The 24405-nt window shown below is 42.1% G+C and overlaps 1 protein-coding gene across 1 annotated transcript in view; it reads right to left on the bottom strand.

Annotated features, from left to right (window-relative positions):
- LOC124545587 (fatty acyl-CoA reductase wat-like) overlaps positions 1-24140 on the bottom strand; it is a 172588-nt gene extending 148448 nt beyond the window's left edge. Inside the window, exon 1 of the mRNA XM_047124535.1 lies at positions 24049-24140. The gene's annotated coding sequence lies outside the window, so the exon portion shown is untranslated. The remainder of the gene's footprint in view (positions 1-24048) is intronic.
- Between the last annotated feature and the right edge of the window lie 265 nt (positions 24141-24405).

The following is a 24405-nucleotide window of genomic DNA, read 5'->3' as shown; positions in this document are numbered from 1 at the left end:
GAATAATTATGCCGTCACTCTACAACACTTTTGATGTATGAAACACTGCTACTTCCGGCAACTTATCATTTCCATCGGAACTACTACTACACACGTTCGAACTGTTTCATGGTTAGGCTCCGACTCCTCTCTATAACACTCTAAGTATTCTCTACCAGCAGAGAAAGGAGCGCGAAGAATATTGCTTTACCATTGGTCAGTTTACTCAACAGCCAATAGCAAAACAACATTCTCCAGCTTCAGTCCGCGTTTTTCATCAATACCCAATCGCAAAGTAGTAAACCTAACGACTGCACTTTTTACGAACATAATTAATATGCTGAAGTTTTGTTTATGAATGAAATTGTTAACTATTGTTATTTATACCTGAATTAACTTTCCCTTTTGTCCATATCCATACTTCTTCGAAATGTTCCCACACTAAATCCCACTACATATAACTCGTTAAACAAGTATATTCATGTTAACCTTAAACCACACTCACGGATCATTCATACTGCTAAAACACATTTATAAAATTTTACATACACAAAAAGACATAATAACACTTCATGAAAATACTAGAACAGTTTATGAAAAACATTCTATTACTTTAGTGCACTCTAGTGGGCACAGTCGAAACTAAATCACAGTCCCCTATCCAATACTGTCCTCTAGCGGCTGATACATAAACTACGTGCGCGTCCAGTCTCGCTTCACCATCTGTCACTATCCAGCTCTGAGACACATCTTCTACTTAACCACCTCCAAGGCAGGATCGGTATACGGCGCTATGCCTCAACGTCTACGTCCATCACCCGCATACCGACAGAGTTTACTCTCGTCACTGAAGACAGCAAAGCGCCATTGCACTCTCCAGTCAAGTCATTCGCGATACCAGACGACTCATCCTTCGCGGTGTCGTGGTCAGTGGAGCCTAGCCAGAGACGCCAGTGATCTTCATTTTGCTGCAAGCAGAGGGTCCTCAATGATCCCTGATGTCACATTAGGTCCAAATTTCGTCGCTTGATAATGTTCGGTGACCCACTGCTGCTCGCACATTGCGTCGATCTTGCCTTGCATTTGTACTTTCCAGACGTGCAGAACGTGGTCTAAAGGTGTGGAAATGTTCCACAGACCACCGTTGAAAGCAGTGACACGTCACCAACACATAGTGCTCAGCGTGTGCGGTAGTCCGATGATACGCCCGCCCAGCTTCCCACAGGCCCACAATACGACACCATTCAAACGGACGAAGCTGTTCAACTCGTGTACGTACTCGTCGGTGTGGCCCGGTTGTTCCTTAGAAGGAATCATGCAAACACTGTTCACCTCTGAACTCAGCACAGTTACTACCAGTGGTGTCAAAGCAGAAGGTGCACAAACATGCCCCGTGACCGCCATCTGATCGTGGATGACCATGACAAATGAATCACTAACAATACAGGCCTACAGTAGGGACGCATCCCTGGCGAGACTGAACACAGTCCTTGAGTATGTAGCATTTTTTGGTACGTATGAATGGAAAGAAAGTGATTGGTTATCAATAACAGTGTCTCGAGATTTAACAAGTGGGCGAGTTGAAGATAGTTAACAATTTGGGATCTTACTTCAACTGAACGAATTATTTCTGACTAGAAGTAATCCAAGAAACTGTTAATGCTTGAAGATTATATAACAGCCTGAAATCACTAGTAAAATCAAAGGTAATCTCAACAAAAGTAAGCCATCTGTAAAATAATCAGACGATTGAGGCCTATACGCGAGATTTCGATTCTTCAAAGAGTGGGAATTTGGGTTACTGCTTATATAATAGCTTAGCTGGCAGGTGGAATAGTGGATAAATACTTGTCTGCCTATTTTTTTAAAAATTCTGTTGGTCCTATTTCACTTAGTACGGGAGTGGTTCTTTATACAAGACATATCTTCGTAGCCAAGGTCCCAAACACAGGTACGTGTGTACTCCCTATCAACTCACAGGTAACTGGTTAGAATCCTGATGACGGAGCAAATTTTCACCTCGAGTATTTGGTCGCAGAGGGAAAGTAGTGGTGATGGCGCGAAATTATTGATCGCCAGACATTGCGCCAGTGCCCTACATTAAATTCGAAACTCCTCTGCAGCGTCATGAACTGACGGTATGTGATGCTGTTCACGGGGATTCGTTCGTTAGTTTCCGCTGGCTCGATGACTGATTTCGGAGGCAGGCTCTGCCCTCTTTTACGGAAGTCATGCTGAATATTGAATGTTGATACTGAATAATCTTTCGTGATTACGCGATCGCCGTGATATTGGTAGAATGCGATACACTATTCCTGTACAGGCAACTCTGCGGATTCCCCGGACTAGTTACAAAACTGGCATCAACGGTACCGTAAATTATGACGGCTGTTCGTGACTCCACATTAGTGAAAGTTGATTATCTCTGTTCCCAAGGACCCTGTATGTGGACTGTGTCATATACATACAGGGTGTCTCTCAAGTTACTATTCGCTTCCATGAAAACGCTAATTGGTTTTTCTCTTCTCTGCAGATTCTGGTACATTCGTGCTGGTTGTTTTACACAGAAGAATGGGTTGCTATTGTGTGTGCACGGGTACGCGGACTGCCACATGAAGACACAAACGAGCCCCATCAAGGGTGCATATTCGTCTGCTTGTGAATAAGTGTAAGAGTACCGGCAGTGTGTGTGATGAGGCGCGTTGTGGACGACCACGCATATCCGCAGAAACAGTGGAGCAGGTTCGAATTTCCAGTCATAGGCGTCCGAAGGTATCATCTCGATCCATCAATAGGGAACTGAATGTCCCTCGTAATACAGTGTGGAAAATCCTACGTTTAACTCAACGAAAACATCTTTATCAAGTTCACGTTCTGCATAATCTTGAGAACGAGGATTTTGCCTGTCGTCGGGCTATGTTTTGTCCTCCTGGAATCTGCAGGGGACGAGAATTGACTGGACAACATTTTATTCTCCGATGAAGCCACATACCATGTTTGTGGGAAAGTGCACAGACACAAAGCCGGATATGTGCATACGAAGACCCACATGAACTATAGGAGTGGGAACGCGATGCACCGAGGTCAATGTTTGATTGGGTGTAACAAAATCAAAAGTGTGTGCCCAATTTTTCTGTGCCAAAAGGTCAGTAACAGGTAACAGCTACCTCGTCAATTAGAACTGTTCCTCGAACTGCAGCTTCAGGATGATGGCATACGGTATGTGGTTGTGTTTCAGCAAGAGGATGCGCCTCCACGATTACCTGAACAGAAACATTCAGGTGAGGTGGATAAGCAAAGCGTCACCTCGGTTGTGGGTTTCCCATTCACCGGACCTTACTTCCTTAGACTTCTTTGCATGGGGGTACATCAAGTACAAAATGTACACTAACAACGTTAATGGTCTGCCTGATCCACGTACTCCTGTCAGGGAAGTATCAGGCCACATTACGATTGAAATGTTAAGGTCTACATTTCGTTCCGCTATTGAGACATGGAGCATGTGTTTTGACCTAGGTTGCGGTCATGTAGATGGGTAGTAGAATATGTTTTAAACTTCACAATAAAATTGATTTTTCAATCACTGTCTTTCTTCATTGAAATGGATAGCCTATATATAATGGACAGATCTGAGATACGAATTGCAGCAACGGCTAATTATGCGTGGAGAATTGGTTTATCAATGATTTAAGGATTCATTAATAGTTTCATTTGACGTTATCAATAAACTTCAACCTGCTTACAGATTATTCTGGGTTTTATCCATGGATTGGCTCCCGCGCATTTTATTCGCTTAATCCAAATGCACAAAACGATATCTAGTAAAGCATACGTATAGTAAGGGAGGACCAATAGAATGGTTCACATATTGGGTATAGTACATTCCTTTGACTTCTGTCTACGAGACTAACTAGCAGGTTATTTCATTCAGGAAAATGTCTCGTATGTGAAAATACATTGCTAAAGTGGCATGAGAACCTGCAGCAGATTAGATCACGTGTCTGTGAGATAGTGTGACTCTTTGTAGACCGAGGAGTTTACGCATGAACTGAAGTATTAACAGCAAACATTAAGAATTTATCTGAGTTTAAATGACGTACTTAACAACCACATTACGCTTATTTCAAAAATCGGATGATGTGGTATTGAAGTTTGCACTATTAATAATTATGGAATAGGCGTAAATCCAAATAAATGTTTCAGATATAGGTAAGATTAATTAAATGATTAAGAACTGAAACTCTATTAATTTTACGTGTATGACTGTGGTGCTTTGATGGATACAAATTACATTTACACAGAAGTCATATTGAGTTTTTGGCATATAATGTACGCTAAAATTATTTTCCTAACACAAAAAATGTGAACTTTTGATTATTAGTAAATAACTTTGTGGTTACGTTTCTTCAGCATCTGACAGAAAGAATCATAAAACTCCATTGCTTTGAAAAGTTGTTAACTTTAATAACCAGACACAATTATGTGCGGAATTTTCTATGTGACATTACCCTTCCCCCACCACCTCTCACCTATCCCTTCCCTCACTCCCTCCACTCCTCCTCCACAGCCTCCCCACCCCTGGAAATGGAGCGAAACTCGCTCAGTCTATCTTGAGTTGTTACTATCAATATGGTAATCTTTTAATCAATTCCACTCTGTTTATTGATTTATGTATTTAAACGATTAGAAATGCAACCGCCAGAGAACATTCCACCCCTCCAAGAAGAAAATAGCTGGGAATTCAAATTTATTGGCGGGAATATCAGATTTTGTGTGTTCACGTTGAGATTCAGAGACCAACTTACATAGTTCACAGCACTACCACCAGAAGGTGCTGTTGGCCATCCCCACTCCCCACCCCTCTCTTCTTCTCAACTTGTGAGGGAGCTTCAGTCTGTGCTGAGATGCTGGGTAGGATGGACATAAGTTTATTTTATATGATATTTTCAATGGACGAGATGTCTGTGTAGAACAAGGGAAAGTTTAACAGCTATATTACCTGTAATCATGCAGCTGAGGGCTGTACCCATAGCTCCCTGCACAAAGACTGGAAAGGAAAGGCAACGGATGAGCTTAAGAAGAAGAATACATTTTAACAAATAATGGTGATGCAGTAGGATGGGTTGAAGTAGCATTTCACAACCCACAGAGGCTACTGCTTGTTTTGGAACTGTCTTCCATTTCTGAAATGTCCTGTCAACATGTCTAAGAGACCAATGTCTCCACCAACTCTGACCGAATGAGGAAGTTCACAAAACTACTGCCAGAGGTCTCTTCAAACAGGTCTTGCCCCCCTCCACCAGGACCTGAGAATTGGTAGTGTCCAATAGGAGTGAGCAGTGCAGCAACATCATATCCAGTCACATGATCACTATGTCACATACAAAGGGCAGATGTGGGAGCTCGCCAGTCTCAGTCAGTCTCTGGAAGAAGAAGAACCATGAAGCGTCACTAGCAGCAGTCGTGATCATGCAGCACACTATAGCAGCAGCATGGGAAGAACCATACAAGTCATACGTATATAGCTTCACTGCAATTTCATGTTTTTCCTGTGTTCAGCTATAGTTTATTCGTTTTTGTGGATGATTATTGCTTATTCTTCTTCCAGTAGTGAACTCCGACATGTCCAGACCATCGGCAGCAATGACCATCAGCTTGCCAGGGCCTGCAGTGACCTCCAACACGTCAGGACAAGCATCAGCATCGGCACCATGGGATTCTGTTGTGCACATGGTCAGAATGCTGGAGCTGGATAACGATGTCTGTACCGCTCAGTGATGAATACACCCAGCCTGTCCCTGACTCACAAAAGTGTGCAAGTGGTCTCCCCACATGGTACAGGTCAGTACTGGCTGCCAACATGAGAGTCATCTCAGAAGATTTCAACACTGCTGCAAAAAGAACGAGGTGTAGGCATTGTAGATGCGAAGCTAGCAGTTGCATCTAGCACTCTAATGCTTTTCACTTCAACATACAATTTAACGTTTACAGGTCCAAAACGTTTAAATATCGGTATACTAGCAGCTGTAGAAGACAATGACTGATATGTGTTGTCCGAAATGGAAAATGTATCTAAAATGTTAAAGTGCAGTTTACTGAGTATGAGTGTGATGAAATGAAACCTGTTGAAGTCCGTATCAATCAGCAGATGACCACCGAGTATTATGCAACTCGTACCCCACCAGACATTAATTGTTGTGCTCTAACTCCCTCAATTACAACACTGTATGATGACTCAGCACTCCCTGTGAAATCAGGGAACACAATCAATTATCTGCGATACTCCACTGTTGCAAACATGCTCTGTCTAGGGATGATATTTTCCTGTGTGTCAGAAAGACTCAACAGGTGGCTGCATTGTGTTCAAAGTGTGTAAAAAGACATAATAGACTTTCTCTGAGTGGATACTGTGCATGCTGATGATTTACAGCTGTGTATCAATACAGTAGCAAAGAAACTAATGGACAACCAATAACTTTCAGAGAAATTCAAGCTGAATTCCATGCATATAAGAACGTGTTGTTTGGTAAATTCTGTACAGGAGTGATGGTGAAGAAAGAACCTGTTCATTTCTCAGATTTACTGCATCCTATGTACAATTTTTTAATGAAATATGTATGTAATGTGTATATATACATAGGTAAAAAATCACAAGTCTGGTGCATCATTTCTTACTTCATAATCAACTCAGTATAATGTAGTCATGGTAGCTCAGTTAGTATGATGATTACACTGCAGTGGCTACCCATATAATAATGATAATAATAATAATAATAACAAAAATTATAATTATTATTATTATTATTCTTGTTATTACAAGTGTTAATTTCTTTGTAAAAGGCCATTGTACGCCATGATCTAATGTAGGTGGTATCATGGAAGGGTGGGTGAAGCATCAGGACTTTGCTGTAAGTGATTGGTCCTGTGATGATGTGGAAGAAGACCAGAAGAAAAAGAAGAAGAATGGGATACTCCTTGCTTATAACATAAGAGCTATAATTCTGGGTCCATCCAAGTGTGACAAGACAAATATTCTCAAATCACTATTAACACACCTGAATGGAGTCCACATTGAGCATGTGTGTGTAGTTTCAATAACACTGATTCAACTGACGTTCCAGCTACTGCAAAAGATATTGCAGGCTGTAGATGGTGTAACATTATGACATTCAGCCAAAGTGATCAAACCTCCACCAGAAAAAGTAAAGTCAGACATAGTGTTCATATTTGATAATGTCACCATGGAAAGCAAAGATCAAATTCTACTATATTTCTGTTTTGGTCACTATATGGGTATTGACGCATTTTATTTGAGTCAGACATAATCCAGAATCGTGAAACAGATGGTGTGGGATAATGCATATCGCATCATAGCTTTCAAACAAGACAATTTGAATCTAAAACACATTTACCAAGCAGGAACTGACATATCATTCAATGATTTTGTAATTATATGTGCTGACTGCTGGTATCACACAAAATACGGTTTTCTTGTTATTGATAAATCAAGAAAACTGAATGATGGTAGATAGATATGAAAGCTCCAGAAGTTTCTTTGTATGTAGCTATGCCCACAGTGATGAGTATGTTATTACACACCATACCATGGACAAGTTTATATGTATGTCCGGCAGACAGCCCAAGACGGTAGGTGTACATAGATAGAGTATGTATTTGTACATGGATGGACTCTTCTGAGACTGATCAACGAATTAGGCGCTAGGGTTAAGGAACTAGAGACATCATTCTGAGGAAGAAAGTAGACGACTTAACTATAAAAGTTAATGGAACTGGAAAGGAAGTACATCATGTAACTGTAAAGGTTGGGTGAAATGTATATATGGTGCAGCCTGCAGAGCAGTCCACTTAGTATATAGCAAGATGTCAGCTAAGCACAAGATCATCACTGCATGGAAGGCTGTTCCGGGGAAGTTAAGTTTGCTAAAGTTAGGATATTTGAGTCGAGAGCAGATACTGTGAGAAATGTTTCAAACATCTATTGAATCTGTAGGTGAACTCTCAGTGAAAATACACAACAATGACGATTAACCGTCACAGTGACGCTAGGAAAGACAAAACATTCATTGTCAGTGATGAAAAACCGTACACGACGGGCACACAGCCTATAGGTTTAAACTCAAAAAACAGTACAGATAGGGAGTAGGGAATTTCAAAGAACATCAGGTCTACTGAACCTCGTTTTCCTAAAACCCTCAAGAACAGCGACATTTTTGCCCAAAGATCTGGAGATGTATGGTGAAATACTACAATTGATTAGTGTACATGGAAAGCAGGAAACCAACAAGATGGGAAATACAGATACGCTATAAAGCCATTATTATTAGATGGTCGGTATATCAGTGGTGATGGTATTGACATTCAGTGTGAAAGATGAAAGACTCATAACAGATCGACTAGGACTGCTCATGACATCAGCTACTGCGGACAGTACCACTCATTCGACTGAGGTTATCTCAATAATTATCTCAATTCAGAAAAGAGAGAATGGTATAATCGAATGAATATAGAGACAGTAGTTGAAGAACTGCACAAACCAGAACGCAAAACATACTTTTGTAGACATGTCATGATTAAAGGTTTGGATGACTTATGGAAGTCTGATCTTGTAGATATGACAGAATATTCACATGAAAATAATGGATTCAAATATTTTTAGTGCATACTGATAAATACTCCAAATTTTCCTGTACATTACCTGCTGAAAGAAAAATGGAGAGAAATGTTGCATTTTTTTACAGATAGGGAGTAATCTATGTCATGATAACCACCAAACCAGTCATGATACAGAGTTTTGCAATGCGTATCTCAAGACCATGATTCGGCGGTGTGGAATACATTACTACTCAACATTAACCCCCCTGAAAGAGAATATTGTGGGATGTCTGAACAGAACAATAAAAGGTCAAATGTGAATGCATTTTAACGTTCGTGACTCATAAAAATGGACAGATCTCCTACCAGAAATAATTGTTCAGTATAATAGAACCAAACACAGCACAATAAAAAAGAGACCAACCAATGTTCGCGACAATGGACTCTTGGATATAGTGTACTATCGCATTAAAATGCTTGATCCACGTAAACAGAAACTTAATGCGGATGATTTGGTACATATCTAAAAACACAAGACAGCATTTGAGAAGTCATAATTCCTAAACCAGTCAAGTGAGATATTCGCAGTTTCGAAAGTGCAGAGAACAATACCAAGAAATTACATCTTAATAGATAACAGTGACACTGAAATTTCAGGTTGCTTTTACGCTGTGGTAATGCAGAAGAGCTCAGAACCACACGTGTTTCTCATAGAGCACATCGTAAAAGGTCGAGGGAATAAAGCACTAGTCAAATGACTTGGTTTTTGTGTAACACAAAACATCTGGATTGATGCTGACGATCTGTTATGTAATGGGGTGCAAAGAGCACAACCAGCACAGTAGCATAACACGCGTGACAGAAGATCCATTATCGACAAACTTCCTATCAAATTGCACATTCCGGGAAATAATTACTGCGGACCTGGTACAAAGCTTCAAAAATGTTTGCCTCATGGCAATAAGGGGATCCACTTTCTTGACGAGGAATGTTCGCAACACGACATTGCATACGCAAAACATAAATATTTTAGCTGCTAAAATCAAGGCAATACGTGTGAGAAGGGATGTTGGTGTAGGACAGCGAATTGCAGCATTTATAGTTGATAAACCACGTCTGGTAAAGTTATGTTCGATTTGGGTGTGAATTTCAAGTGAGTTATGAATGCAGCACATTGTGCACTAAAGAAAAAGATCATGCTGTATAAGAAGAAGAGATGTTTAAAACCTGTTTCCTGACAGCAATGTATGAAGCTGAAAATGGCCTGAAACACTTAGATTCTCTTGATACCCAAGACATCAAGTATAATTGTCCCCATATTCATGCTTGCCCTTGCTGGTCTCTCAGCAGGAGTGGGGGCGGGACGGCTAGGAACCCACTGATTGGCGTATGTTGAGAAAAATACAGATAAAGTCTACTATTTCGACTTATTTGGAGTAGCCAGAAGAGTTACAACGATACTTCACCGACAGAAGACGTGTCTTGTACAATTTTAATCACTACCAATAGTGAATTGTAATGAATGTTCTGGTGTGGAGTGCAACGATTAACAACTCATACATTCAAGGAGCTCAAGAGAAGAACGAGATCACCATTAATAAAGTAAAATGGAAAATGCCACACATCACGGTGAGCAGCATTTGAAATTTTTAAAAGTTCTGAATGCCGGTGTATTTCTATCAATATCTTTCTGTTCATGTTAGGCTTTCGAGTACCCAAGGCTACCCACTGCAAGCAGACGAATGCGGTCCATTAAAACCACCAGTCAACTGGAGACGCCCAGGTTCATCATACTTAGCAAATCATTTCACCAAATTTTATAAATGCAAATTAAATAATGCCAGAATCTAACTGAACTCCGAATTCTACCTTTATAATAATTTACACCTGCATTGGGATGAAAATGTGTATAGTCTAGCATATGACATGTATGCAAAGTCCTGTGTTTCATACTATGAAGAAGAAGGAGAAAATTTGGAAATTTGTGGTAAGGTCTTATCTAACCAAACTGCTGAGGTTATCGGTCCCTAATCTTACGCACCGCCGCGCCGGATTAGCCGAGCGGTCTGAGGTGCTGCAGTCATTGACTGTGCGGCTGGTCCCGGAGGAGGTTCGAGTTCTCTCTCGGGCATGGGTGTGTGTGTTTGTCCTTAGGATAATTTAGGTTAAGTAGTGTGTAAGCTTCGGGACTGATGACCTTAGCAGTTAAGCCCCATAAGATTTCACACACATTTGAATGTTTTTCTTACGCAGTACTTAGTGTAACTTAAAGTAACTTACGCTAAGGACAACACACACACCCATGCCCGAGGGAGGACTCGAACCACCGACGGGCGGAGCCGCGCGGACCGTGGCAAGGCGCCTGAGACCCCACAGCTACCCCGCGCGGTGAAGAGGTAGGATGTCTATTCAATCCACAGAAATTCAAGGAGCTGGTGCCAGTTATCGTAATAGACCGCTGAAACCAGAATAATAAAATTAAATCTGGAGATATAGATGTAGAAGTTGAATTTTAAGCGTCAGGAAATTTCCCAGAACACAATGCAACATTGATCTAGTTTTACAGGCCCACGTGATTAGCTACTGCCCACTCATCGGTTCATTATGCAATGGTATTTCAAGGTGTGAACATCACTGCAGATGCTCAGGGTTCCAGTACCGTTCACATTTAAAGATGTTGCACTCCTAGCAGACACTTATGCAGGTATGCTAGAGGCATTCTCAGCAAACATTGCTTCACCTCGACCTTCCAAGGATGTGCAGTGTGCTAAAACACGGAGGAGCGCAAAGTGGTTAACACATTTCTGCCATGGAATTTACTGGGATAGTCCTGGCATACACTATAAAAATACGGTGACGTCGCTTCGATTATTCGACCACATGGATACCATGATCTACGTGAAGAGGAAGGAGAAGATCGCATGGATGTCTCGAATATTCAAGTTTGCTGCCATTCAAGACCCGTAAATCTGTGGGTGTCGTGCTCTTCATCGACAAAAGACAGAGAAGATGGGTAAAAATAGTGTTGTGTCTGATAATGAAAATGTAAAATTACTTTTAAGTTGGAAGAGAAACAAATGAATTTTACTTTAAAATATGTTTGTTCCCTGTTTCTTTTTTTTTTATTCATTTCATTCGAATCCATGTAGTTTACTCCAGAGACTGTGGCAGTGATTTTCCTCAAGCACTGGCGATACTATTTTCGACAGGTTCGCTACATATCTTTGGAAACACACATGGTCTCGCGCTATCTGTGCGCATAACCCAGTGTGGACAATATGACAGGCAAAGTCCCATGCGAACATTTCTTGTACTTTGTTTTTCTCTGTCGTACACGTCACCTCCCTCACGCTTCAAACTAATACGTTATGCGTTTTGTACAACCTTTAAATACGTCTGTGAGCACAGCTATTTGTGAAATAACAACAAAGATATATGGTAACGAATTTATTTTTATTCATATATATATATATATATATATATATATATATATATATATATATATATATATATAATGTGAAGTAATTTACAGAGTTCTTTTGGTTTACATCATAACTGCCTGAAATCCTTTAGAGATACATTTTTGGTTCAGGCCATAGATTCTGATTGGCGCTGTTTGAAATAGATTGAATCACATCGCCGATTAAAAGTGGTACTGTATGAAATATTTTGGTTCACGTCACAGATAAAAAGGGATGTAACCAATAAAAAAGGTACTTTTGTCTTACATTAATACTAAAGAAATTCCACCTAAACAGATGGAATAATTTACAGTGGATGGATTTACACGTCCACCCTAAACAGACGAAGTAATTTACAGTGAAATGGATGGATCTATGTACATCTACACTTAAAAACTAATCGGACTAAACGGCTAGCAGTGGGCGAAACTTAAAAACTATTTGTATTTACATGATGCATATTGTGTGCAGATATATTTGTATATGTGCACAGTACACACGATGTGTATAAATAAATATTTAGGTGACAAGCAAAAGAGATAGTAAAATATTTCTTTTCATGCTTTCTACATTTGTTAACCTTTTTTTTCTTTTTCACAGCCCACACATACTGTGTGCTTAAATAAATAATAAATATTTATACCTCACATGACACGCACACATACACATACATACACACACACACACACACACACACACACACACACACACACGCGCGCGCGCGCGCACACACACACACACATACATGCATTCTCTCTCTCTCTCTCTCTGTCATTCATTCTCTCCCTCTCACTCTGAGTCCCCCACCCTGTCCCCCACACCTTCTCTCGCTACAAGCGAATAGCGTGAGTGTAGGAGAGTTTCAGTTCCGTCATTACAAATGACCCTTTTATCGTCAAGAGGCGACAGGCCGACTTTACACTGCAGCACAGTTTACATCTCGTGTCCTCTCTGTCCAATGCTAATTTGCAGTACCATGTGCCGAGGCTGTGATAGGAGGGGCTCTCAATGCCATACGACGCACACCCTTAGCCCGTCTCCCGGTGGCATCTTCCAATGTGGGATACGCATACATTTTTACTGCAGACCTACAAACACCACAATCGGCAGTTCATTCGTCTCGTCCTTCATCAGCCCCATAAACTCTTTATTCTGTGTAACAGTACCATAAGGATTATCGAGCGTGTATGAGGATGGGTCGAATTCATTACCGTGGAACCTCATTACTTCATATGGACTGTAGTTCTTCACCCAGCAGATGAAGCTATCTGTATTCATATAAAGTAATTTAGGATCTGTGAAATGAGTTTTTGCAAACCCACAATGAAAGCGGTATATGCGGGGTTTGGATAGGTCTAATTTGCACATCCCCACATAAATAGGTTTTGTAAACTCTACTGCAGTCTACGCTATCTACACAGCAACAAAGTACTCATTGAATATGGTGGCGCACTTAAAAGTTGGTGTGGCGATGCATTTTCTTACGCCATAACGTCATGCTAATTAGGCTCTAATTAAAATTTCACGCCGTTCCCTCCATTGTTTCGCCGGAAATTGAATTATTCATTAATTTGTAAGAATCTTTCTCAAAGTCACACGTCGCGGAAGCTCTCTGTCTAAATTCAAATCAATACACTCCTTCACTCAAGGGCGGGGGGGGGGGGGGGGGGGGGGCGGGCTGCTTGAAAGTCCGGCTTATCCTAACAATGTCCATACCCAAGAGCTGAGACACGACTGGAGATTAAAATAATGAATAATGTATCTTTTCCTATCCCCCAGCGTTGTAATCAGTTTTGGGGTGGAGCCTCCTCACAGAAGTAGCAGCTCTGGGCACAGCGGCAAATCGGCGTGCGCATTGTGCAAACTAATAGGATATCTGAGTTCTGACTCTACAACATACCCTATATCAGAATCAGCCACCATACCCTCCTTGATTTTTCCACCTACTTCCGTGCGTTCGTCTTTGGGCACCCTTCAAAAATGGTTCAAATATCTCTGAGCACTATGGGACTTAACTTCTGAGGTCATAAGTCCCCTAGAACTTTGAACTACTTAAACCTAACTAACCTAAGGACATCACACACAGCCATGCCCGAGGCAGGATTCGAACCTGAGACCGTAGCAGTCGCGCGGTTCCGGACTGAAGCGCCTAGAACCGCTCGGCCACCGCGGCCGGCTTGGGCACCCTTGGCTCTCTCCAATCCGCAGTGTCTGTTTTATGGCGCGCCCGTATAGGTTATTTGCATCAAAGTAGATGATGTAACTCGAATCAAAGAATGAGTTGAACCGGTCACCCATCTGTGACTTATTTACCTTGGCGTGTCTATGGACACATTGGTAAAGTGCCCCACGGATCCCTCCCTCAAACGAAAGAAGCATTTCAGGATCAGTCAATACTTCGATGCTGCACTTCATTTATCTTGAACATAGCGTCCCGAGACAACTCATGCACCGTGTAATAAATAGCGGGGTCCAGAGAATATGTCGTGATGCATAGTCTCTGGAATATGCCAAAAATGTCCGCAAGCTAAAGCACGCCTGTGTCCATGTAAAGCCGCGCACACTCTCCTAAAGTGGAGATTTTGAATTCCCGCCAGACATTCACGGCATGCTCATAACCTGCATCCGTTATGGCTTCGCCTGTAAGGTTGCTGGAGAACATAATTATGTTGGGTAGCCTGGTTTCGTTGCGTTTCTCCATACTATCTACATACTCATATGGGAAAACCCCCTTCCTAGTCACAAGTTAAAACTTTTCCTCGTCGGGAAAGGCAGCTCGAGTGATGTGCATATTCTCCCGAGGTAGAGTTTCATTGAGTCTCTGAAGTGGTGCCTGCATAAAAAGTAGAGGGTCAGGGAAGCTGGGCTTAATTCTTAGCGTCATTCATTTGGAGAATGAAATATATATTTCTCGACGCTCTCAGGTAGGACACTGACCTAATTTTTCTCCATCCCGAAATCAGCCAAGTGCTCAACAAGAAAGTGAGCATCATACTCGGGTAGCTGGCTTGGTAACTCGTACCTTAAATTGCACGTACTATGAGCTGCTCCATGGATCTTCCCCGTAAGATGACGGTGGACCCTACGAGGAATTTCCGCTTCCTCTCTAACGGGGGCTCACAAATATGACAATCAACCTGGTTATGGTACAGATCTTCACTCTCCTTCGATTTGGTCGTGGGAATGTTGTCGCTGTCGAGCTTATCATCCTCCCATGAAAGTCTTTCAAGATGAGTGAGAAGTCAGGTCGCAGGATTTCCCTGACATAAAATTTGTGACGTTTAAGACTCCAATCACAGGACGACACAGTTTGGTACGCTGTCGCATATGGTACGCGTTTTTCTGTACAGATAATCTTTGAGGCCGTAGGGTCACCTTCACAGGGGGGCACAGGAGTGAGGAGGCGTTCAGAGTACAACACAAACGGCCATCGCTCCTCATAATGAGCAATTTTAAACTTAACAATTTTGTAAGTGCATTCTACTAGATGTTTCCCTTATAACTTGTCTGAGGAAACGGAACTGAGGCACCTTAATCAAATATGCTCTTTACCTATGTGTTTACTCACCTGGGAGCTGAGATGGTGAGACATGCTTTTATAAAAACATAATGATAGTTGCCTTTCTCCTTATTTTTCTCATATGAGAAGAAGAGCATGTCTACGTGCATGTTACGGTCACTTGCAAATTTTGAGAAATGGGACGGGGCCGACGACTAGTGCTAGTTCTGCACATCTGAGTTGCAGTTCTCCTGCCCATAAACATGAAACGATATTCTGGTATTCTGAGCCTCAAATTTATGTATGTCCTGCATCTTGATAGGGAACTCGATACCGTCAAAGTTATAACAGTTACGAAAGTGAGCACTTACGCCACATTGAGATGTGTGCTGCGGATGATCCTTCTGCTTGTAATTTCACTCGCAAATCAGGATTGACCATGCAAAACAACCCTAATCGGTTTTATTTTCAACATTAATATCTGCCTTCTTATGAGATGTGGACCCTCTGTTTACTAGATCACAGAGATGTGAATGGATGTCTAGGTGTAGTATTCGGCTAAGTGCTTTAGCTCACACTCTAACGTCAATCTCGGAAGTATAGTTCCCAAGGTGGATTCACGTGACTACTCCACGGTTGATATGCTCCATGCTATAACGCAATCCATCCCCCCCCCCCCTCCCCCCAAAAATAGTGAAGACTTCAAGGTCACAGGCAGATTTGGGAGGTGCGACAGTTCGATACACAGGACTGCCCTGCATTTGATGGACGGATACCACGGATCATTAATAACTTTGAGGAGCTCCGTTTCCACGACACGAAGGCACGCGCTTAGAAATCCGACAGGGTCGTGCTACTCTCCTGCCGGGTCTTCGAGCCTAGTGAACAAGATTCGCTCCACAAATGCGACCACAATCACCGAGTGTCCTAACCACGATATGATGTTACTAGTCTGATGACATTCTCTAAAGGGACGGGAGAGGGAGCTACCGCTAGCTACAGGATCGTTGCTATTGCTAACCAAATGATGGCTACATCCACCCCATTAGCGAAGGTGGCTGAGATTGGGTATTGAGGGGATGGTTTTCGATACTGATGCTGCAGCTGTTCTTGCGGGCCTGCGAGCCCATTGCCCTTCCGATGTCCTATCCAGGGTGCTGCAGCAGCACCGATAGCAGGTTAAGCAGCAGCCTCAGGTGCGGCAGCCGCGCTTTGGGGCCCTTGGTTTGGCCCACCCCGATGCCCTAGCCACAGCGACCTGCTGCATCGCTGTAGAAGAGAGAGATAATAATGAAAATTAATTAGAATGTTCAACAGAGAAGAAGAAGAAGAATACAGGTGTTATGTATGACGATCACATCGTTATAAGTGAAGTGAGTAATTACCTTTTCCACTTTGGGTCCATGGAATTAGCATTTGATCCACGTAATGAGGAATGTCCTACACCAACTCAGGTAAGTCATCCTCCTCTAAAAGACTCACCAAGTTTCAGAGCCAGCCAATCAGAGGGCTTCATTTTGGATGAGTACCCAATTCAGAGGAGAAATTGATGTAAAGTTCGTGAAATTCCTTGCCCCGTTGTATGATGGCTTGATCCTTGACGTCGCAAGGGCTGGCGATCTGACTTCCAACCGGGGTTCATTCGATAGCAGTCAGCGTGCAGTGAATGGATCGCCACGTGGCCTCCGATCCATTCTTAAAGCACACGCGAACGGCAGCGGGGTGCAGTGATCGTTATTACTGATACATTGGGTATTTTTTCCGAATACGTTGTGGTGGTAATTACACACGCAGGTTTCTCCACTGTAGGATAGTGCTACGAATTCCAATGTCTATTGAGACAAAGTATTTCCTGTGACACATCTGAAACGTTTGAAAGCGTGTCGTTAGCAAAGCAAATTACACCTCTCCTAGTGCAGTGGTTTGTAGGTAACGCTTACATGCATTTAACGATGTTTTTGTTTGGTGTAGAAGTGGTTGATAGCTCATTTACGGTATGTCAGAATCTCTTTAGTTGATTTACTCGATGTATATTTGAGTGTAGGAGTGTCTTTAGATGTATTTCGACTTGTAGCTGAAGTAGAGGTACTTATCTCGACTTGTAGAGGTATTTATTTCAACTTGTAGGTGAAAGGGCGGTCTACGTACAGTTTGAGTCCGCTTGCTACTTGTCTTATGTGGTACCGTGATTTACTTTTATTTTTTCTTTTCTTTTTCTCTTTGTTAGCACAAGTTGCGTGACATCGACAATTTCAAGGTGTAATGTAGACTTTAGACATAAGTAAATAAACTTTTTGAAATCCATCTCTGCAATCTGGTTGAATAAAAAATATCCCAACACTGCCTTATCTCCGGCAAATTGTTTAAACAGTATCCCAAAGCCTTAAATTGTTTAATGAAATGTGACTGACGACATGTTACCCCACTGTTGTGAGATTCACCCAGTCCAACACATACCGAGTGATTTTTCACTCCATTTTTTTGGGAGGGGTGGGATATCCTCTGGAGAGGCATTCCTAAATATTTAAATAAATAAACGGAGTGAAATTGTTTAAGTAAATACTACATTGACCCTTCCAGTCTGACACCTCAACTCAGACTGACCGAGTTTCCCGCCATTTCCAGCGTTGGGGGGGGGGGGGGGGGGAAGGTGGCTAGAGGGGAAAGGTGAGAGGGGAAGAGATGGGCGACGGAGGGGACCCATGTGCCGACTGGGAAAAATTCATGGTGTCACCAGGGGGTCGAGATAATAATTGATCAGTTAATTATTTTGCACAATTAAAATATCAATTTGTGGCCGGACTAAGGGGGCAGCTGAGAAAGTCTCCAAATCTCGGGTGCCTCGAGATTTAGAGGTCCTCAGAGCCAGACTATTTTAATCAAATTCCACACAAAGTCAAAATACATTCATTAACTAAGAGGCACTTTAGAGTTACAGGCTCCACACTTATGCAAAATACTAACATAGGTATCTTCTACTTACCTATTATAAGGCCATAGCAGTTCTCAAAGGATGTGCTCAGAATTTTTACAATTTTCTTGTAAAACTTTGCATCGATCTTAAGAACTGTAGAACGACAAGTAGTTGCCTACTAGACGTAGCGATTCTCCGTAAAAAGTTTTTTGATATCTATACTATTTACACATTTGCACTAAAACTATAGTTTACAAATACGAGTATAAGTTAATGATAGATCGAGAAATGGAGAAAAACATTTTACAACGTCTTTTAGATGTTACACTAATTCTAGCCCAGCAGAGCCTTGCTTCTGTGGTCAACGCGAAGACGTTTCATCGGAAAACAGAGGAAGTCTCTCAGAATTTCTGCAATTGATGGCGCAAGATGATCCATTATTAAAAGAGCATTGTTTAGAGCTTGAAGATTCCACAGGTGGAGTACACTCTTATTTTACAACAGGGATACAGAATGAATTTATTTTTGTTTTGGGAGAACGTGTTAACCGAAATTTATTGTAGATCAACAAAGGCTAAATATTACGAAATAATGTTTGACAACACTCCCGCTGAACCAGAGCTGACAAAATGAGCCGAATAATTACGAGTAGGTACGTCCATACAGAAGATAACATTGCGGAAGTTGCAGAATTCCTCTTTGGTATGTTGGATATCGTGGGAGACTGCAGAGAATATGTCAAAATATATTCAACTGCAGCTGGAAAAAAGATGGCTTGAATATTGAATAGTAAAGACCTCAAGATTATGACAATGCCACGTCAGTGTCAGGTAAGAATGAATGAGTACAATGAAACTTTCGAAAAGTTTGTGTAAATGCTACTTTCAATCCCAGTGCTAGCGTCTCCATAAATATTTATGGTATTCACGAGTTGTCGTTAGTTCCGCCTAGCGTTATCTGGTTTGGAACTCCAGACAAGTTACATTGATTCTTCTCGTCTTCTATATATAGATGGGAATTACTTGTAGAAATAAAAACCAGATTGAAACGATTTTCTGGTACTCAGTTAAAGTTATAATAAAAAACATGGAAACGGGTGTGAACACTTTGGAAGATATACAAGATCCATCCAAGACGAGCCTTGACACTACATCTGCAGCAAGCCTCCACAGGATGGGGCAAATATAAAAGTGGCCCGGATAACAGTTCCAGGGTAAGGAGAAACACAACAGAGGAAAGGAATTACAAAACTAACCTGGCTGTAGTAGATGTTGTAAGTGACCACCATCCATCGCTTAGCACTTTTAGGCCCTGGTCAGCAAGTCGCTGAAGGCAGATCGTAGTTTGACTGCTCCAATCTCATCCGAAATGGTTTGCTGCAGTTCTAGGAGACTATGAGGGTTGTTGTGATACACCTTAGATTTGATGGCTCCCACACAAAGTAATCGCACAACAACGGATCGGGTGACCTGGAAGGTCAGCTCGGGCCGCAACCAAACTTACCTTTGCTAACAACCCTGTCAGGCGTGAAGATTGTGTAAATGTGCTCCAAATTTCGGCCGGCTCTATGCCCAGTTGCTCCATACCGTTGGAAGTAACTGTAGGTTTCTTCCTCCTCCGTTAATGCTGCCACAAACGGTTTAAAAATGGTAGCAATGTAACGCGTCAAAGTCAGCGTATGATGAAAAAAGATGGGACTTATAATGCGACCGGCATACATGCACACCAAACCCAAAACTTTTGATCACGTAATGGTGTTTTGTGGAGGTTATGCGGGTTCTCCGCTACCCAGATTGATCATATAGGTTGACATAACCGCTCAGGTGAAACCAGGCTTCATCATACATAAAGAACAGATCCAAGTCATTCATTATTTTCTCAGTTAACAACAGCTCACAAAACTGAAGGCCCTGGTTTTAATGAATGAACAACAGACGCTCGATAGGGATGCATGTGCCGGTCCAGGTGAAGCCTTCGTTTACATGATCGGCGTGATATGCTGGTCTCTTGTGACAGGCATCGGATTGATTTGGTAGGTCTCTGAAACATATTCTGGTGAACTGCAGCATATATTTTGGTGTGCTGGGCACGTTTCGGAAGGATTTTTGACCTGTTCAAAACAGATCCTGACTGACGCCATTTTCGGATTAAGCGTTGAATGGCACTCTTTGCTGGCACTCTGACGCCATTAAGCTTCTCAGAAAACATCTGATCACGCCTTGTCCTCGACTTCGTTGTCACGTAACTTTCCACAGTGAACACCAGCTGCTCCACTGTGAATGTCATCGTCCCCTTTGCACTGCTCCACTCACACTGACAACAGCCCGCACTACGCTCTGTGGCAGCGTGGATCACGTGGCAGCCGTACATGTGGTGTGCGGGCCACGGGATGTGGTAAGAAGTATACATTCACATCCGACATTATCCTCTCGTCCGGGCCATTTCTATTTGCCCCTCCCTGTATATTTGATTTTACCTCTGTGACCTGTATTAACTTCTGGCACACGACACTGGAATAAGTAAATTTAGCCCAACGATAAATGCCTTTATATAAAGGATTCGCCAAATTAAAAACCATGGATGTGAATTTGCTGACGGAGTGAAATAAAGTTATACGGAATGCTGTTACTTTTGGCACAAAAAATTGCAGTGGTGTGGACGAGAAAGGAGAAGCGTAAATAAAAAAGTGCAGGGCAAACTAGCTCATAACGTTGGAGCATCAGTTCAAGAATAAGTGCGACGATCCATGTTTGAATGCACAGATCGAATTATACAAGAATTGCCACGACGATGCACGGTCATGTAGGAAATCAACTCAGTTTTCCAAATTGTTGAAAAAAAAACTTATGCTTGAAGATTCCAATAACGCTCTGGCTATAGTATTGCAGAACATGGTAGAAATTAAACATGCGTTTGATAAGGGGCGGATGCTACAAGAAGTGAAAAGGTGTCTCAGGCGTCTATGTGCAACCGATATGAGTATGGATGATACCGCTAAATGCTCAAGTCAACAAATCTTTCAGTTTATAATTAAATGGGAATTTAGCGAATTCACTTGTTATTCAGTATTCCTTAATCATATTTGTCTCAATCTCATCAAGCGAGATAAGTTTTTCTGAACAGAAACTAATAATAAATTGCATTGAAGAGTCAAAGAGACTGGTACACCTGCCTAATATCGTGTAGGGCACCCGCTAGCACGCAGAAGTGCCGCAACGCGACGTGGCATAGACTGATGTCTGAAGTAGTGCTGGAGGGAATGGACACCATGAATCCTGGAGGGCTGTCCATAAACCCGTAAGAGTATAAGGAAGTGGAGATCTCTTATGAACAGCACGTTACAAGGCATCCCAGATATACTCATTAACGTTCTTGCCTGGGGAGTTTGGGGCCAGCCAAAGTGTTTACACTCAGAAGAGTGTTCCTGGAGCCACTCTGTACCAATTATGAACTTGTGGGGGATCGCATTGTCCTGCTGGAATTGCCCAAGTGCGTAGGCATACACAATGGACATGAATGGTTGTAAGTAATCAGACAGGATGCTTACATATATGTCACCTGTCAGAGTCGTATCTAGACGAATCAGGGGTCACATATCGCCTCAACTGCACATCCCCCACGCCATGAGAAAGTCTCCACCAACTTGAATAGTCTCCTACTGACATGCAGGGTTCATGGATTCATGAGGTTGTCTCTATACCGGTATACGTCAATCAGCTCGATACAGTTTGAAACGAGACTCGTCCAACCAGGCAACATGTTTCCAGTCATCAACAGTCTAATGTCGGTGATGACTGGCCCAGACGAGGCGTAAAGCTTTGTGTCGAGCAGTCATGAAGGGTACACGAGTGGACCTTCGGCTCCGAAAGCCCATATCGATGATGTTTCGTTGAATGGTACGCACGCTGACACTTGTTGATGGCCCAGCACTGAAATCTGCAGCAATTTGCGGAGGAGTTGTACTTCTGTCACGTTGAACGGTTCTCTCCAGTAGTCGTTGGTTCGGTTCTTGCAGGGCCCTTTTCCGGCTGCAGCGATATCGGAGGTTTGATGCTTCACCGGATTATTTAAATTCACGGTACACTCGTGAAATGGTCGTACGAGAAATTCTCCACCTTGTCGCTACCTCGGAGATGCAGAGTCCCATCGCTCTATAACACCACGTACAAACTCACTTAAATCCTGACAACCTGCCATTGTAGCTGCAGTAACCGATCTAACAACTGTGCCGGACCCTTGTCTTATATAGGTGTTGCCGACCGCAGCGCCGTATTCTTCCTGTTTACCTATCCCTGCATTTGAATACACATGCCTATACCAGTTGCTTTGGCGCTTCAGTGTATCTTACCTCTACGATTACTTAAAAACGACTAGTTTATTTGTCCACTTTATCAACTGAAAGAAAAGTTCCAAATGAAATATATTTCAATGACGTTATTGGGAATTTCATTAAAATAAAGGCATGAAGAAATATACTCTAATGATCTCAATAACAACTACTGTCTCGTACCAGGATTAGGAAACTAACTGATATTATACTTGTACAAGTTTTGTTTCCAGACATATAAAATACTAGTTTTTTTTTGCTCTATTCGTTAATATTTCTTTGCACTGGGGCTGATCTGTGCTAAATATTGTTTCGTGTTCTAAGCTTCTCACCTTTATCAGCCATTACAGCTATATTATTCACTTTTTACGTTACATGCACCCTAAATACATCAGTTTCTAACCAGGCCAGGAGTCTTGTTTAGTTTCGCCGCCGCGGGCCTCCGACGGGCTTAGTCCGCCGCTGCTTCCAGCAATGATCAGACTCTCCATGTTGAGATGAAAATGACAACAAGCAAAAAGTGAAACTGAGTGTTCAAGTATGACTCATGGACAGTGCTGCCAAACTCCTTCATTTCCAGGAGGTGTATTTCTGAAGTGAAAGTGACGTGTGGAAAATCATTGTACATAGTTAAAAAGACATGACTTGGCAAAGAACACCATTCACAATCTTCGTAACGAAAACATGGTTGACTATTAGTGTCAAGACACTCTCAGGATCTTATGAATGGTGGGCTCCATGTGGTTCCCAAGTTGTGCAGCGACCGTAAACCATAAAATTACCAAATATGCAGCAACCAGTGGCAAAAATCATGTTTTATTTATTCACCTTTGCAAATCGATTTCAACTGATTGACAGCCATCATCGGTGCTTGCAGCCAATATGTGCCATGAGTAGTAATACTGTATTACATATTGGTTGCAAGCACCGAAAGTGAACAAATAAAACATGATTTTGCCACTGATTGCTGCACATTTGGTAACTCTCAGAAACGTTTTGCCTACTTGCTGGAAGATGTGACATGTCAGGAAAGATTACAGGTATCGTTCAAGCATGATTATGCACCAGCGCATTTTCATGCCAATGTGCATAAACAATGGTTGACGACGTTTCAAGACTAATGGATTTATCGGTGGGCGCCCCAAACGTGTAAATTCCCTACACTTTTGGTTATGGGGACATTTGCAAAAATGGGGGCACGTCATCCCATTTCTCCTGAACGGAACTACAGATGAGCGGAAAAATTTTGACATACCTAACTGCCACACGGCTGAAAACCGATGCCAGAGTGTAGGCGACACCTGTGAAGAATCTGTCGTAACTTCCTCGCTATCGTGGCCTCTTGCTCCATGTACGTTACGCCAGACTGTGCGTGAGAGCTAGTGGATGCGTAAGCTACGGTATGCTAACTACGACAACATTTCGTCATTTCAATTTACATAATTTTGGTATGCGGACTATATTCTCACGTTCGTGCTTAGCAATTTCGCCCTATTGACTGCATAATCACGGTCATTTAAATTACAGATTTGGTCACTACTGAATGTTTTCCTTTTGCTGATACGTTCAACAAGCACAATGTTTTTCGGAATGTATCGTACAAATCTGTCAG

This window comes from Schistocerca americana, chromosome 8 (genome assembly GCF_021461395.2).
Source record: "Schistocerca americana isolate TAMUIC-IGC-003095 chromosome 8, iqSchAmer2.1, whole genome shotgun sequence".
Classification (NCBI taxonomy): domain Eukaryota; kingdom Metazoa; phylum Arthropoda; class Insecta; order Orthoptera; family Acrididae; genus Schistocerca; species Schistocerca americana.
This window is presented reverse-complemented; position numbering and strand designations above follow the sequence as displayed.